Source organism: Argiope bruennichi, chromosome X2, assembly GCF_947563725.1.
Source record: "Argiope bruennichi chromosome X2, qqArgBrue1.1, whole genome shotgun sequence".
In the NCBI taxonomy this organism is placed as follows: Eukaryota; Metazoa; Arthropoda; class Arachnida; order Araneae; family Araneidae; genus Argiope; species Argiope bruennichi.
The window spans coordinates 39,172,595-39,190,571 of NC_079163.1; the positions used below are offsets into that span (position 1 = coordinate 39,172,595).

The 17,977-nt window shown below is 27.2% G+C and overlaps 1 long non-coding RNA gene across 1 annotated transcript; it reads right to left on the bottom strand.

The window, feature by feature from the left end:
• Positions 1 to 6,315: 6,315 nt before the first annotated feature.
• LOC129960862 (uncharacterized) lies at positions 6,316 to 15,947 on the bottom strand. Its single transcript, XR_008783706.1, has 3 exons — positions 15,821 to 15,947; positions 15,059 to 15,129; positions 6,316 to 6,648 (listed from the first exon to the last, which is right to left on the bottom strand). It is a non-coding gene; the product is annotated as an uncharacterized LOC129960862 (long non-coding RNA).
• Between the last annotated feature and the right edge of the window lie 2,030 nt (positions 15,948 to 17,977).

Sequence of the window (17,977 nt, forward strand, 5' to 3'; positions counted from 1 at the left end):
TAATGCAAAATAAAAAAACAAAAAATATTCTTACAATATTGTATTCATTTTTGTTTGTTAAATTCTAACAGTTATTAACATTAGTTTAATTCTGTAATATCTGACCGAAGTAAATACTCATTCAAAGATGGTTTAGGTTTTTCTTATAACATCTCTCCAACATTTATCATTATAACATTTAACATTTTAAAAATTAATATTTTTGGTAATTATATGATTTCCAGAATGTATTCCTTCCAAAATAAATTTCGACGCTGTTTACAAAAGACAAAAAAGAAAAATAACTATGGAGTAATTTTGACTCCATATCTCTAGTCGCATGAGGGAATTCCTGTTTCCAGTTACGCGTTATGTGCGCAACATGGTTGATATGATAACAATGTTGAGTTGCCAGCAATATGTAACAGTTTGTGGGAGAAGTTACTGTCAGTTTGTGAACAGAGTTCTAGGTAGAGACTTGATTGTTTGATGGAGCAGTTTTATGTAACAAGAAAAGAATTGGAAGATAACATAGCAATGCATGTTGCAAAATTGCAATAAAATTTCAGAAGCTTCAATGATGAATTAAAATGCGATGCCAAAACAATATTGCAAGATCTGTTGTTGATAAGTAGAATATGAAATGCACTATCGGAATAATTTGAGTCCAAGAGTGTCTCGGAACCAATTCCTATTTTTAAAAAAGCAAATATGTTAATCGAAAGTCTTAGATTGAAAGAAATGCATCTGCTTTCGAAATCAAGATATTCCACAACTCTGTTGGCTACTAAAAAGAAAGTGATAAAGAAACCTGAGAAGAGATGTCATACATCTAAGGACTGTAGGAAAAGAGAAAACAAACCTAGAGTTGTAGAAAGAGTTCCAGAAAGTGAAGTACGGATTGCAGAAAGTGGAATGATTCTCACAACAAAACACAATAAGTTTTCTGTGGATCTCACTAAATCCAACTCACCTAACTAGTAAAGGTACATGTACATAAAGAAATGGGGTGAATGCGACAGCTCTGATGCAATGTGATCTGTGTTGTTTAATGGAACTGTTCACCCAGAGTGGCACTTCTCACAGTCAAGTCCAAATCACCCTGGTTTCCCAATGAGAACACTCCAGTCTTCAAGCCAATTCATCATATGCTCTCACCGAGATAAGTGACAGTGCTCACGCGACAGTGCATGTCAATCAAATATGATGGTGGATAAAAACATAGTAGTATTTGGATAATTTCTTTTTAACAGTTATGCCTGATTATACTCTATATGCAACTATATAATTTTTTTTACTAATAACGAAAGTGAATATATATCTGTGAGGGATGGAAATGTAACATATGAAGATATTACTGCACAAATTTAATTTTTACATTCCATCCTAAAATTCAAATTAAATCTTTTCAACAATGCATATATACAAATCTTTCCAATGATGCTTTTCATGGTTGTCAAGCAATTTTTTTTCTTAATTTGCCTAATTTTAGAATAAATGAATCAAACATTCATTTAAAATTTGTTTCTTCTATGCTATATTTATTTTGGCGTGAAATATTGCATCTTCACAGGAAATGTTACTTATATGACTGTAATAAAATATACTCTCTTACTATGATAATTTTAGGTGTTTACGCCTTTTGCTAGTAGAAGATTATTTCTAACCAGCTAAAATTCAAATTTAAAAACATTTCATTCAGTTTCTCAATTGCCCGTGTTTTCCGCGCCTATTGGGGTGCAATAAATGTAACTTTAACTGCCTTTAACTATTGCCTAGTAAATCACATATCAGTTGCAGCATCGCTTTTCTGAACTACAAAAAGATGTGAACTTGCTTTTTAATTCTCCTTTTGCTTCATATTCTTAGCAGCGAATCTATGACGCATATTTCTCCGCCGGCCATGGCTCGGACTTACCTGAAATAATATCGAAAACTGCACTCAAATTTCCTTTTAATTAAGTTTTCAATATTTTTGTATAGACTGTTGATCATTTCATGAGACTGCAAAAAATTTGAATGAATTATTTTTATATAATAAACGGAGCACAATATCTGCAGAGAAAATTCTTTCACCTGCTGTAGTCATCACAATTGTAGGTCTGTAATTTTGTGTGTGCGTGTTACCGCAACTTTACAATAACTGCAGGATCGTAAATAAAAGCTCGTACGAAGTAAAGGCCTGAATATTGAAATTGTGTGCAAAAACATCTTATTACTCACAAATTAAGTACATTTTGATAGTATTAAACTTAGAAAATGTATCAAATTATTTTGTCAATTTCAAAAAAAGAAATATCAACATAAAATATGTGCTGTAAAAGTAGACATGTCTTTTCCATTTTTATTTTTTGGAGCGGAAACAAGTTATTAATGGAATGAAGATTCATCGTCAACCTTGAAATAATAGCTTCGAGGATCAATTTTCATCAAAAGTTTAACTAATAACGAAATAGTTCTTTGTTGTTAAATCAAATAAGAGATAAGCATAAATATATACTATGAATATTATTAGCAAAAGCCTCCAAAGTTGTCACTTAAAAAGAGACATTCAGAGTAAAATGCAAATTTGTTGATGACATACTAATATGAAACTGAGAATGTGCAAAGTTGTAAAATAATACTCAATGCATCTAAAACAATCATAATTTTCAACCAGTTATATAAACTGAGATCCATCGTTATGATGCTTCATAGATAAAAAGTTGTACAAATAAAGAATAGGCACATATTAAATCAGCAGCAAATGCAGGATGCATTTTAGCAGCATCTTAGTAAAAATGAACAACAATTTTGATTATTGTTAGGTAAATACATAATGAATTGTTAAAGATTTACTTTAAATGAATTTGAATTTTTACTAATGTAACTTGTAAAATCTTCTCATTTGATTTATATAACAATTGACACAGTACAAAATTATTCATATGTAATAATAATTAGACATTAATAGATTTCAGTGAGTAAATGGGCTAAATGTTTCCATGTAACTCATTATAAATATTTTATTAAGACAGCATTTATCTAAAATTATTTAAATTTGAAATAATTTTCATTTACTGAAATGATTAAAGAATAATAATCTTAATAGCAATTGTAATATTTATATATAAAAATTAAATTAATAGGAGCACTCATTTATGGATTGCACATTTGCAGGTTATATGTAAGTATTAAGCTTATAATAAGTACATAAAAATTTTTTAAAGCAGGAAAGATTCATTAAGCAAGTTTGATATTCTGCTAATAAAACTGAGCCAGAAAAAGAACAGTATTTAAAAAAATTAGTGTCATTTACAATCATTTTATTCATGTATGCATTCTAAACAATCGCTTTTGACAAATAGAAATAAAACAGCAGTTTTCCTATTATTTAACTTAGCATTATAATGAGTTATAACATTCAAAAGAGGAAACATTACAGAAATCACTGATTAATTACTTCACAAAAAATTTTATCACATTTATTGTCAAATATATTTTTGAATAAATTTTTAAATTCTTTTATTTCATTTCGGCATTATAACAGGTTATGAATAAAAACATTATATTAATTTGTCTCTTATATTCAGAACTTTAGAGATTTTGTAAGCTCTTAAATCATTTTTAATGTCAAATAGATCAAGCTACTCTACCTATTTGTCATGGAGTAGTTTCGCTATGACGTCCATCTGTTCAGAAAATGAAATTGGCCAGACCGAAACCAACCACAATATATAACGCCACTGCCAGCATCGATCAGTTAAATGCTGTATGCGAACATGACCAAATCGCACTCTGCAGTCAGCCATATTTACTGCAATCAAGTATGTGAAACTGTGAATGTGGAAATAAAATTTAATACCTAGAGGGACAGATATCTTTTTACAAAGAACTATGGTATGTTCATGGCATTAGTAAAAACCTCTTTTTATAATAGTTAGACGTTAAGTGAGGATTTTAAGCTCCATGCATTAAAAATAATGAATGTCCTTTCTTAGGAGATGATATAATTATAGTGCATGGATGCCATACATTAGAAATGCATCAAGATATCCCGATGTGTCTGCAGATGCAGATGTCTTGAGCAGTCCAATCCTTGCAACTGTTACATGAAGGATAAGTGACACCAAAAAAGTGCCACAAAAAATAAAGAAATATGCAATGGATGTTGCTTTGGTAAACAAAGCTGATATCCTTTTGGAACAAGAAAAAGAAGGCCCACAAAATCAGATTGATAGATAGATACATAAGGATGTAATATTATTTTAAAATTTAAATTGAATCTTAGTTAATTTCCTAATTTTTATTTTAAATTAGCTTATATTAACTTCATTCTGAAATGTTCTCTTATTTCACGAGCCATTTCCCACTTTTTTTATGTAATTAATTCTACACATGCTCTAGAAAACTGATTACTTAAGTATTTTCTCATGCTTCAAGCAAAAGGATAAAAATCCCTAATGCTTACAACATTCTTTTAAAGATACCCAATATTCCCTTTCCTAAGTCGGCACGTGTAAAAGAAATCCCTATCAAAATCTCATAGTAAAATCACTGAAGGGAAATTTTTTTTGCCTCTTTTGCTCTTGTGCCACACAGCTGCAAAATTATGTTTTACATAGATGTATGTGGTCTCATGCAGCAACAGTCTTTAAGTGACAGTAGGTACTAAGTATACTTCAAAGAAGATTTCATTGAGTACCTTAAGGTATTTTTGATACAATCTAAGAATGAAGTCTCTACCTTCAAACTTTTTTTTTAAAAGCGAAGAATTTGGGGCATACAAATAAAGAAGTAATAAGTAATGGTATAGGGGAGGAACAAAATTTATCAGGGAAGAGTATTCTTGAAAGATCAGGAATCTCATTTTGTATGTAAATGCCCTCCCCCCATGCCTGAGCAAAATGAAGCAGCAGAGCAGAAAAACAGAACTGTTGTGAAAAGTGCAAGATGCACGATTTAGGCAGGAAATTTCCTAAAACTGTGGGGATAAGCAGTAAACACATCTGTTTGTGTAAACAGAACAGGACCAACATCAGTTAAAGAAGAAAGTCCTCATGAACTGCGGTTTCCTAAAGAAGTGTTTAATGTTAAACATCTACATATTTGACAAAGTATTTTGCATATATATTCTAACAAGCAAACATAAAAATCAATTAAGAAAAAAAGAAGAAAAAAAAAGCCATTAGTAAATAAATTCTTGCAAACGTATATCTGATAGACTTTTGAATAAAAAAACCCAAAAGAAACAAGAATGCCTTTTTAGGTGTGAATTTTTTAAGGAGTAAAAATACAAAATTCAGTTTTACAGAGAGAATTCTGAATATAATATTAAAGTAGAATTTGTAAACATTAAAGCAATTAAATTTGCATTTCGCAAATTTAAAGCAAAACTCAAATATAATAGATAACAGATGGTATTGTGATATAATACTATTAAAAGACTGGAATCAAAATTTAAGGAAGATAAGTAATATCAAAAATTCAAGGTCATTATAATAATCATTTAGAAGCGGTATAAGTCGTATAAAATTCAACTTTTTTTTTTTAAAGCAGTCGCATAAGCATTTATTAGCAAGGAATCTGAATTGTGAACACTAATTTCACGTCTCAATATCTTGTAGGTACATGTAAAGAAATGTTTTTCGAATTAATAATCTTTCTGTAATCAAAACATGACAAAAAAAAAAAAAAAACCCACCTCAAAACTGCCATCAAATTGTGCATAATATGACAGTCTAATCTTTGTTTTAATTCTAAATAAACCATTTTCTTTTGTATGGCACCTCTTTCAAAAGTGAGCTGGTCATTTAGATCGTTTTGCATTGAAAAGTATTTTATTTCAGATCCATATTAAAAATAACTATTCATTTTGATAAACTGTACTTAAAAATTAATAACCCTCTGAAAACAAAAATAACATCAAACTCTTTTAAATGTTGAGGAATAATTTGTAATTTTTAAGGCACTGAATCTAACATACATACATAACAAATGTATATCTAACATACATATTATAATCTAACAAATTATTACCTCTTATTAAACAAATTATTATTTAACATACATATTTACAAATGATTGTATGAAACAAACTATTGAAAATTATATAAAAAGTAAAAAAAAAAACATTCCATCAGAAAAAAAAAAAAAAAAAAAAAACCGAACATATAATAAATTAGTCAAAGTTCTAAAAACCGAAAAAAAAAATCAAAATAAATTGTGTGTCAACTTTTATTTCAAGTAACCATAAATTGTAAATATAAATTAAACATTCATTTAAAAATGAGCAACTTTTATATAAACTTGCTCTATTATAGACACGCTACTTTTAATTATAATAATGCTGAATTATATAAGTAAAGATATCCATTTTAAAAATTACATATTTCAATAAAAAAAAGCATGCATTTAAAATATTAAAATGCAAATCAATATAAATGATGAAATTTAGAGATTCTTAAAAAGGCTGAAATGCATAATTGTTTTCAGTTCTTACATGAAACAATTTCTAGGGCTATCATATGATTCCACAGCCTTTGTGTTGAGTTGATTTGGAGGTAATGGAATGGAATTTGGGATGTAATAAAAATGGCTAAATAGTTACCAATGTCTTATGCTGATAAGAAGGAAAGTACAGTTTTCAAATCAGGCATTAGGTCAGACTGAGCTTTACAGATCTTGAACCTACAGTGGAAATAAAAATATTTGAGGTATTGAATATGAACATTAATAAACAAGCAAAGCTAATGATAAGAAGTTAATAATTATTTTAAGCAAATGACAGTTGCTTTATATCTGATCATATTAATTTTTCAAATTTCATAACAATTCTATTCTCACTTTGGTAGAAAAGCAGCCTGTTGGAAGATTATGATGTTAAATAGCGTAAAGACGCTATTTAACATCATAATCTTCCAACTAAAAATCTGCAATTTCAAGATTTATAAAAGAATAAAATAGCTAAATAGTAAGGATGCATATAAGAAAAATAATTTTATTATTGCTTTTATATAATTGCAAGCTGTACTCAAAATAAAAATAATAGTGAAAAATAATTACATGGGTAATGTTAAGCTTTTATAAAAGCTACAGCCACCTACTAAGAATAGGATAAATAAATGTAATTAAAATTTACAACACTTTAATACTATGCGCTTATAACACTGTTATATAGGCAAATTCTTGTAAATCTGATCTGCGTTGAATAAAAGACAATAAAATCCGAGTGTTTTTGCCACTCAGAATTAGCAGATAAGGTTTTAAATTAAAAAAAAAAAAATTTAGCATATGATATATGTTTAAATGGTTGTTTATATGATAAATTCATACAGTTTCATAATTAAAAAGGATTTTTAATATAAAAAATGCATTTGAATTCTGGGAAATTTTATTCTATATTATATTATTCATTAATAAAATAGTAAGTGAATCCTGAGATTCATGATTTTATTCTCTACATCAACTTTACTATGAGAATTTTTCTATTTCAGTAATACGATACAGTTCACTCAGGTCAGGCCATCTATATAAAGGGGTTTGGATGTAAAAAAGTTTTGGGATCCTAGACTATTTTTCAAACTTATTCAAAATAAACATACTTGATGAAAACTGATTCGTTTAAATATGCAAATTTTTATTTACTAGTCTATATGAGCAAACAAAAATTCGTGATATATATCTAATTTCTATTTGAAAAATTGCAATTTTTAGCAGTTTTTCTTTTTAATGCTTGATATCAGCTGGGTATTTAACGGATTTTCACTCATGCTTAATCGGAGATAATTTTTAATTAATTTTCATTTATTGAAAGAACGTTATGCATTCGTTTTAATAACTGGATGGCAAAAATAATTAAAATACAGTTAATATCTTTGGAAAAGGCTCCTTATAATAATTATTTAATATGTATTGCAACATGTCTTATGTATTGTTTAAATTCTTTGGTCATTATCAATCATCATAAATTCATTTATTGAATGAAGTCTTGATTCACACCTTCGTTATAAGGCTCTACGATATTTTTGGTAGGGTTTCAAAAGCACGTTTTTCCTATATTTTTTTATATCAGTGATGAATTTATATTAAATTTTATTTTTAAATCTTTCATTTATTTGTGCTATAACAATTTAAAACAAAGGGTAAAAAATTGACAATTAAATTCAATTCCCTTATTGGGTTTGTAGAGTTTTCTTTTCTGACATTTTGGAATATAAACTTTCCTTGCTCAAATGTTTTTTTTTGGTGGTGGTGGTGGTGGGGGGAGACGGGGGAGTCTTCTATTCCGTGTCGTCTAAAAATGCGCCAAATTTTCATCTTAAGCTTTGGATTTCGCATTTAATTGTTTTTACTAAACTTAAAGCAAAGGCATGAACAATTGTTTTATCTTACAATAGTTTGTTGAAACTATAAAATTTTGACAATATTGTGAATAATATTGATAAATTTTGAATAAATAGAATTTTTTTTTTTTTTTTTTTGTAATGAATGCGTACGTTTTTACCTCCTGATACTTTTGTATTAGTGTTAGTTGTACTAAGGAACTCTTCTCAAGCATTATAAGTTTGTTCTAACAGCTTATAAATTGCACTGAAGCATCTTTCTTGCTTCCCATTGAAAATCACATAATAGTTCAAGTATTACAGTTAGAGGTTTTGTAAAAGCAGAAAATACGCAGCATAAACGTTAGTCCCGAAAAAGTTTTTACAATACGCATTAACGGATACAGTATCGTAAACAATTATATTAAACACGTTAGAGTGGCAAGCTATTTAAACGGCTGGAAGGTTTAAAAGCATTATTTTGGATTGAATGCCACTGTACTCTTCCTTACAAATTTCTTTCTTTTAAAAATATTCCTCCTCGAATTAAAGAATAGGACCTTGGATCTTGTAAGGAAAAAACAGGCTAAATGTTTTGATTGTAAAGAAATATTGAAAGAAAATCAAAGACAGACAGAATCATTCTTCTAGAAGCTTGTTGAATAAATATCTCATTATATTTCTGGTATTCTTCATTCCTTTAAAAAATTTATAAAATTTTATACTGATGCACAATTTTTCTGGCAGTTGAAGATGATGTGCATATTGAATAATTGGCAAGCAAATATTTTAATGAAGCTCATTATAGAATCAACAATGCAACAAAAACACAAGAGTAAAAAATTTTTTGATACTTTCGAAATTCAATTTTCATGCTTAGATATTCACATATTTAAAGTTTTATAAAATATGTATAAGAAAAAGAAATGCCTACAAGTAAATAAGCTATAATATTGGTCATTCACACTATTTTGATCTTGTGTTTCTTTTCTCTTTAAACCTTCATTTGATTTAATTGTTTTAATAAACACCCAGTTTTGAAAATACATACGGAATGAGACTTGATAATTTTGAATGATGGCTAGATAATGAACTCAATTCCCTGAATATCTTATATCATACTAATGTGAGAATGTTTGATCCCTGGCAATAATTCACAAATGTTCACGAGATTAAGTGTTTGAAATTGCGATTCAGGAACTGAGACGATTGCTTAATAAAAAACTGTCATTTAATTTTTATATGTGAATATGCAAAATGAATATTAAGAAAAAATAATTCATATATATAATTACATTTTTAACTTCCATAAATTCTTAAATTCCAAGACTAATACAGATTTTAAAAAAACATTTGAATGCAGCATATTTTAAAAATATAAGCCAATATAAGAAGAAATATACATGCACATTCAATTTTATATAATTATACTCACGAAATCTTTAATCTTATGTAATCCATAAAATTGCTAATGCACATGAAAGTTACTATTGATTGGGAGATCAGCAACAAATATATAAGGCTAGAATTAAGTATTCTCTGTTTAGTTTAAGGTTAAAAAGATTTCAATAATATTTCTTTAAAAGCTAACTATATTAGCTAATAATATTGTTTGTTTTAATTATTTACACATTTGGGTATGACAGATTTTCATGAAACAGTTAACATGATATAAAAACATTAATAAAAAATTAAGAGAATAAAAAATAATTTAAATATGAAGTAAAAAGATGAGAAAACAAAAACTGCAAACAGAGATATTGCAGCATAGTCCTGCTCAACATATAACATAACATTTATAGTAAATATCAATCCAATTAAATTGATTTCTAGAAGTAATTTTAGTCTGGTAATCATAACCATCAAAAATTTTAAAACTGGAAATTAGTATGTTCATCTTATATAAAAAAATAACTTACACTAATGTTTTAAAAATGATAAAAAAATAATTACAGCATAATAATATCTGTTTTTTGAAAATGAATACTCCAATGAATAATCTAGATGTTTTGCTAATAGATTAATCTACTTTGATCCCAAATAAAATATACATCAAAGCAATAAAATAAGTTATTTTTACATCTAGAATACAGTAATTTATTTTCATTTAGATGGTAAGTATTCTTTCTTTTTAAATACAGTCTAATACCACTGCTTACAGTTCAGCATGATCTAAAGAGCATACATATATTGAGAACTAACATTGTATCTCAAAAATACATGCTAGAAATCATTAACAAAATATAAGAAAATTTAACACTTAAAAATAAAACCTGGTAAGATATTTGAAGAAGGATATCTCATACTCTAAAAAAATATATGATTCTTTATTATAAATTACTTTCAAATTACTAGAAAGTGATACATAAAGTTTTAGTTCCAAATGTTTGGCTTATGTAGTATATTGATTTAACGATTTAAAAAAAATATCATAAGAGTTTGAAAAAAACATCACACACATGCACACACACATACATGAATATTTATACCTTACATTACATGAATATTTAATTTTGCCTTATAATAAACAGTTGAAAAAATGTTTCTTAGATTGTTTAATGTAGGATTTCTTAAATATTATCACTCATATCCCTTTTACAGAAGGAAGGTGGATTTCATTTGAATATTTAATAAAAAAATCAATTTAACACAGCTTCAATTCACTTATATGCTTAAATAAATCAATTTTAATTAATTCAGCATGAAAATAGTATAAAATTTATATTTTTTTCAAACTGCAAATATCATACTCTGATATTTTAAATACAAATAAAAATCATGGACAGAGTTACAATTATAATTTGATAATTTTAAATATCAATGAGGTATGTACGTAATATAATTCATTTGTAATATCATCTTATTTTAGCATTATTTTAATGAGCAATTTGTTCACAAAAGATCTAAATCATTTAAATTTTGCTATATTCCACCCAATCTTCAATTTTATTCCTTCAGAGTGTGTTATAATTAGCAAATTTGAGGTCATAATTTATTACATGATTTTTACTACATTTTAAGTACAAAATTATTCAATTCAAAAAGGTATAATATGTCTATAAGCAATAAATATAGCTAGATATGAATAAACCATCATTTTGATATAAATAACCTGAAATCACAAGTAGAGCAATAACATAATTCAATGTAATTTTTAAAAAAATTAGATTTATCAGTAAGCTTTACATGAGTCCTTTTTAACTAGTAAATCTATTCAATTCACAGAAAAATTATGATTATTATTATTTTTTATCTAGGAAATGTTTTCAAATGCAGTTTATAACAATGATTTTTTAAAATTTTAATTTATGTCATTTGGCATATTTTGATCAATTAAACACAAGATCCCTTTTTTCTGTTTATAAGAGATTATTTAAGTTTTTATTTTCTGTAGTCATTGTTCTTTGTTATCTCTTAGAATATAAAAACTCCTTCAAATCTGAATGGAGAATTATGTTTATTGAACAATTATCATATAAAATTTGCAGTCTTTCTTTTTTACTGAATTATACTTTGGAATTTATAATAAACCTTGTCTTTTAATAAATATATTAAATTTAATTTATCTTTGCTCTATTATACCAAACTTGTTAGACTCTATTAACCCAGAAAATTCAAGAATATTTTTATGGTATTTAAAATATCATCATGGAGATATTTTACAATACCTTACACTAATAGTGACAAATCCCAACACAGAAAGCAATGAAGCACGGCTAATATTATTATGATGCTACCTTCCTATGAAAAATGCTCTTTTCACTCAAATTGCACCATTTGCTTTCAAAACTATAAATGTTTATTATGAGTGGAAATATTAGAGGGAAAAAATAGCTAATTGATTAAAAGTAATATTTAATGGAGCTTTACAGTACATAAACACTTTCTTACTAATTTTTAAATCAGTCATTCAGGATTTTCTATATTTATATCAAATGTCAAATAATAATAAGAGATAAGTCGTTTGTAATCAAATATTTAACCTGTAACTTCCTAGCTTATTTATAAAATTTTTACAATTGATAAAATATGATTGACATAAATTTTTTTTAGGCAATAAGTAAAAACTAATAAAAAAAAATTGCACTTTTTTGCTGAGAAAGTGAAAACTGTTCCTTGAACTACTAAAAACACTTTAACTGTAGAATTTTTGCATTAGCAATTTCATAGAAGATCCTGAAACAAACTAAAAAGAAAATTTTCTTTTTATATAGAGGAATGCTCCCACTCTTAAGATTTCTTAACCTATTTCAGATATGTCAAATATTCTCATGTAAGGGTAAATAAGCAGTACATCTTACTAGTATATCAGAAGATGAAAGTAGATTAATTTTAGTATCTATTTTCTTTAAAATTTAGAATTAGAATCTACTTTCTAGAAACTTTTAAGATAGATTCACCTCCTTCCCTTTGTTGAAAATAACTTTTCAACCAACATCTAAGCAACAGCAAAAATCTAAAAACTTTCAATGCAAAATTTATATCAAGCAATCATTCATATAAATTAGCTTCATATAAATTTTATACAAAATTTATATGAAGCAATAATTCACTTAAATTCAGTTCTATTACTTAACAAGGTTGACTCAACCTAAAGGTGGTAAAATCATTTGATGACACACTGAAGACCTAATTTGATTCACCTTTTTTTTTTTTTTTTCCCCCTCCCAATAATAAGTGAATTATAAGGAAATGAAATGTTCAGCCCTCTATCATTTTCATCTCCAATGAATTTAGATTTTTACCTTCCTTGCAATAAATCACTTGTCAGTTCAAATTGTACCAAAATTATTCTAGTTATATTTACAAGATAATACACAAACAAATTTTAAGTGAGGGGTAATTTGGGGCTCAAGGGATCATAATTAGAGAAACCAAGTAGACATTTTCTTGAAGTTCTATCAGCAGAATGCAACAATAAGAAGTATTCCTACAAAAGATCTACATTTAAAGTTACATCTTGTAAATTCACAGAAAAATCATTCTACATTGAATGGAAGAAAAAACAACCACTTCTTAAAAATTAATATAAGTGAAAAGAAAGTAATGCGCAAGAGGATCTTTGTATATATTTTAATTTCTGATTTAAAAGAAATTACATTATTTTTGAAATTTATAATCACAGATATTCAAGTTTTATTAGAACTACAGAAAGAGTATTAAATAAAAAGAACTTTCTGCTCTGTCTATAATCTGAGATAAAGCTACTAGTCATGTTTCAATTAACATGTTTAGGTAAAGTAATTTGCTAAGAATATTAATTTCGAAACAAAGATAAAACATTACAATTAAGGAATTTTTAACTGCCCATATAGAAACATTAAGAATTTTATGATAATTTAATTAATTTTTCCATAATTAACTCAGAACAGAAACAGAAAGGAAAAATTCTCAAAATTAAAAAGCTTTTGCATTAAAAAAAATCAAAATTTATAAATACCGAGATGATAAAATTTCATTTGAAAATAAGAAACTGAAATAATGGAAGAATATTAATTCTGCTTCTTCAGCAGAAATCCACATTACCATAATTACTTAATAAAAAGAATGTTACTATTATCATGCCGAAAGTTCATTACGATTTTTAACAGAAAGACAGTTATAACTCAGAAATATTAATGCTGCAAACCCCAATCCTCAATTTCTCACATCTTTCCAAAAGTGTTTTTAGTGTTAATTATTCAAAAATTAATTTTAACTCCAGATTCAAGCCTTTCATTTTAATAAAAAAGACAAAAGGACAACATTACATACATATAAAATTGGTAAACTTGCAAATATTAAAGAGAGTTGACCAATGAATAATAATAATAATAAATACTAGATTGGTGGATGGGAGAGGAGAAAAACCAAAAAGAATGTACTGATTTGCTGAGTGTTTACTAACTGTCTTTGTAAAGAGCAATTTGTATTTTTTACAATATGGCAGAGTTGGCCAAAGTATAGTATTCTATTATCATATGTAATTTTATCACACACATTTGCAACATGAAGCTGAAATCTTTATGGTATTGAAATGCCTCTTGTTTCTAGCTTCACATTAGTTAAATATGTTTTGTAGAAAATGATTTTCACATGAAAACAACAGTTAAAAGATTCAGTCAGTATGTGCAACAGATTGTTGCACTCTCAATGTGGAAATGTCAGAAAAATTTATAAAAATATAAATAAACATTTTTTAAACCTTATAAAATTGCTAGACATCTTTAATTTGAGAGATTCATTAGACAAGTCACATCACAACAAAAACATTGCAGCTAAAAGTTACTTTCAGAAAAGACGAGAATAGTTCGCTTTAGAGATATAATTCAAATATTTAGTGATTTAAGCAACAGCAACTCATTAAAGATTAAGTACTAAAGAGCAAAAAATAACAGCAATCTTAAAAACCCTTCATAAATAGTACAGAAAATTAAGAACAATAATAAAAAAAAAAATAATAAGCTTTATATGTAAGATCAGAAAAGTTGAGGGCAGTTGCTTTTCATTAATCTTTTACTTATGATATTAGCATTGTAAAGAAATCTGTTTTAAATAAACTATAAAAAGGAAATAAAAATTATTATAAGGTTAAGTAATGCAATAAAAAGTTTGTATCATATCAATAGGAAAAAAACGTAAGAATTTCACATCAATATAAGACAAAATCAAATTTGACATATGAAATAAGTTTAACAACATTCACTGTAAAGAAGTCTTAATTGCTAATAAAATATCTCAGAATAAATTAAAAGTCAATGTAAATTAACACCAAATTGATAAATTGAAAAGCTTACACATTGTTCAGAAGATCCTGGATAAGACAGGTATATTAAGAGATTGTTCCAGTGTTTGGTCTTTATTCAAACTGTTGATAATGAAAAGATTTAATATAGTCCAAAAAATTATCATATGAAAGAACATATGAATACCCAAAGTACAAAGAACTTGCTCGATTATGAAAATATCACATATTAAAATATGTATATGCATCATATAGGGGGGGGGGGAATCAAAATCATTCCTCTCCATATTAGCACAAAATGCCCAAAAGTATTGTTATATTTTCATGATATTGTATGGTATTTAGAGTACCAAACAATAATATAGAGATACTGCTTAATATCTTGAGGTAATAATGCCATTAACATATTATAGAGGAGACTTCAATATTTGACAAGTCTTACAAATGTCTTTATATTTAAAAAACTCTATAAGCTCTTTTACAGACTATAATCTAAGTTTAAACTTTTTATACCTGGATTGATCTTTCATATCTTTATTAGAAATATATTCTATTAAAAAGTGATGAGAAAGGAGTCTGTTTAAAATATGCACACTCGAAGACATTCTCCAAAGCAAAATCTCTCTGAAACAGAATTGGTACATGATAAGATTAATTCATATACACTGAGATGAGTTTTACTTTTGAGATTTGCTCACTTTGCAATTGTTTTATCTTCATTTATATGAGTATCATTTCAGGAAAATAGCCTTTTGCTATATGTCAATAATAAGTCTCAAACATATAATAATTCCTATTAAGCTTATATACTCACATATACACATCTGCAAAATAGACAGCATTAAACTTTAGATTTAATTAATGAAGTTTTCTTTCGTTTTGAATGATATTTAGATACTGATCACCGTCTTTCACTCTTATTTCTTCAAGTTTCTAATTAGTCTGCAAACTGCATATACAATAAACCGAATAAACCGGTCTATAAGAAGTTGCCGTTTGACTTTTGCTAATTCATACATTTGTATGGCTTTACTTGTAACACCAATAGACTAAATGCATTTTCGAAACTTATTAATTTTTTTTGTCAGAGATTAATAAACTAGGATATATTTTGTTACTGATATTTTTGTTCTTGCAATTTTAAAATATTGAATTTAAATATATGGATTTTTAGTTATATTGTTGATTTTAAAAACTCCACCGATCACCGCACGAAATATTTTTAATCAAATTGCACTAAAATTCTTCATTTCATTGCATTAAGAATTAGTATTTTAGTTCAAGACATGCTAGTTTGATGAAATGTCGGTTAATGTGGATAACTGTAACCATTTGGCTGAAAGTGTTATTTGAATTGTTATTTGTTAATCTGAACTGAAATTTCTAACGCCAAGCTCAAATTAGTTTTATCTAGATTGCCTCAATACCGTAACAAGTGGCCAATTTTCGTGTACATTTATGGTTTTCTTTAATCAAAATTTAACTACTTCCTCAATTTTTTTTGTAATATTTTGAAATGACGTAAATTAAAAAAGACGAGAGTAAAATAAATTTATTTTCATGAAAAAATGCGCAATTCTGATAATATTTCTAAGTAAGTTACTCTTTCCGCAAGTTATATTCGAAAGACAATATCTAGCCTTTCCAAATTTCTTCTATTTCTTGGAAAGTGCAGTTCATCGGATATGGGGTCAAATTCCTCCTACCAGCTACAACATCTCACAGAATCTATGCCATAGAAGAATGCAAGCAGTATTACGGCTTAAAGACTGTATTGAGGGATGGTCATAATAATTTGACCATTCAGTGTATATGGAAATAAGTTAATATCGAAAACATGTTTTTATAAAAGATGTACCGATTAAGAACATAATCAAAAACATATTTTTCAAAAGATATACTTACATCTAAATAATAATAATAAAAAAAAGAAATGCAATCATTAGAAATCGAATACGATTAAAGATTTTATTAAATAAATGAAGTTCTCTTTTCATTGCTGGCTTTCATAAAGTAACACTAAAATATTTTGTATTTGTTTTGCTTTTGATATTTTCTGTTTGCATTTCATTTCATGCATTTTAGAGCTCCCATCATATTTTTCTGTAAATTAAAATAATTTTTGTAACGTAAAAGAACACCTTTGCAATGGTTTTGAACGTTCTCTCAGTTTGCTGCAAATGTCGAACCTGATATATTCTTAGTTTTCGATAGGTTATAAGAGCTGTTCTTAATTATCATGTTAACTTTTAATTTCTATTACCTTTTTACTTTTTTTGCATACAAGGTATACAAAGGAAAAGTATCGTAACAGTCAAAAAGATTCGAATTCGAGATTTTGACGAATCTCTGCATTTTAGAGCTCCCTGAGACCGAAAAACATATTTTTTGAACTATGCCTATCTGTGAAAACGATAACACAAAAAATGCTTTGAACTAGACAGATGAAATTTGGTATATGGTCTCTACTCCAATTTGTAGATTTCTATCAGCTATCTGATCGAAACCCATTTAGTAAAAGACTGTCCGGCTTTCCAAATATAAGTTAACACGATAATTATAGAAATGAAGAGAGTTAGATGGATAAAATTTAGTACGCAGATGCAACATCTAAAGCGGCAATCCTTATCTTATTCGGAATGAAATCCGGCCAAGTAGTTGATTATCTGTCGGTCTGTTCTTTCACAAGCATTTAAACGCGATAACTGAAAAACGCAGTGACTTAAATATGTCAAATTTGGTACATGATTTTGTGACTGCACTTGTAGTTCCGTGTCAAATTCTGGTTTTAATCGGTCATGAATAAAGACGTCCAAAATATACCTTCGGCTTTCTGCTACTTCTGTATTAACCGCATCCTAGCTATTAATTGCCAAAAAAAAAATCGCCAAAGATCGCACACTAGATTCAGTAAAAAGTGTCAACAAAGATCGATCTTTCGTAATAATTGTTCATCAATAGCCTATGGCTG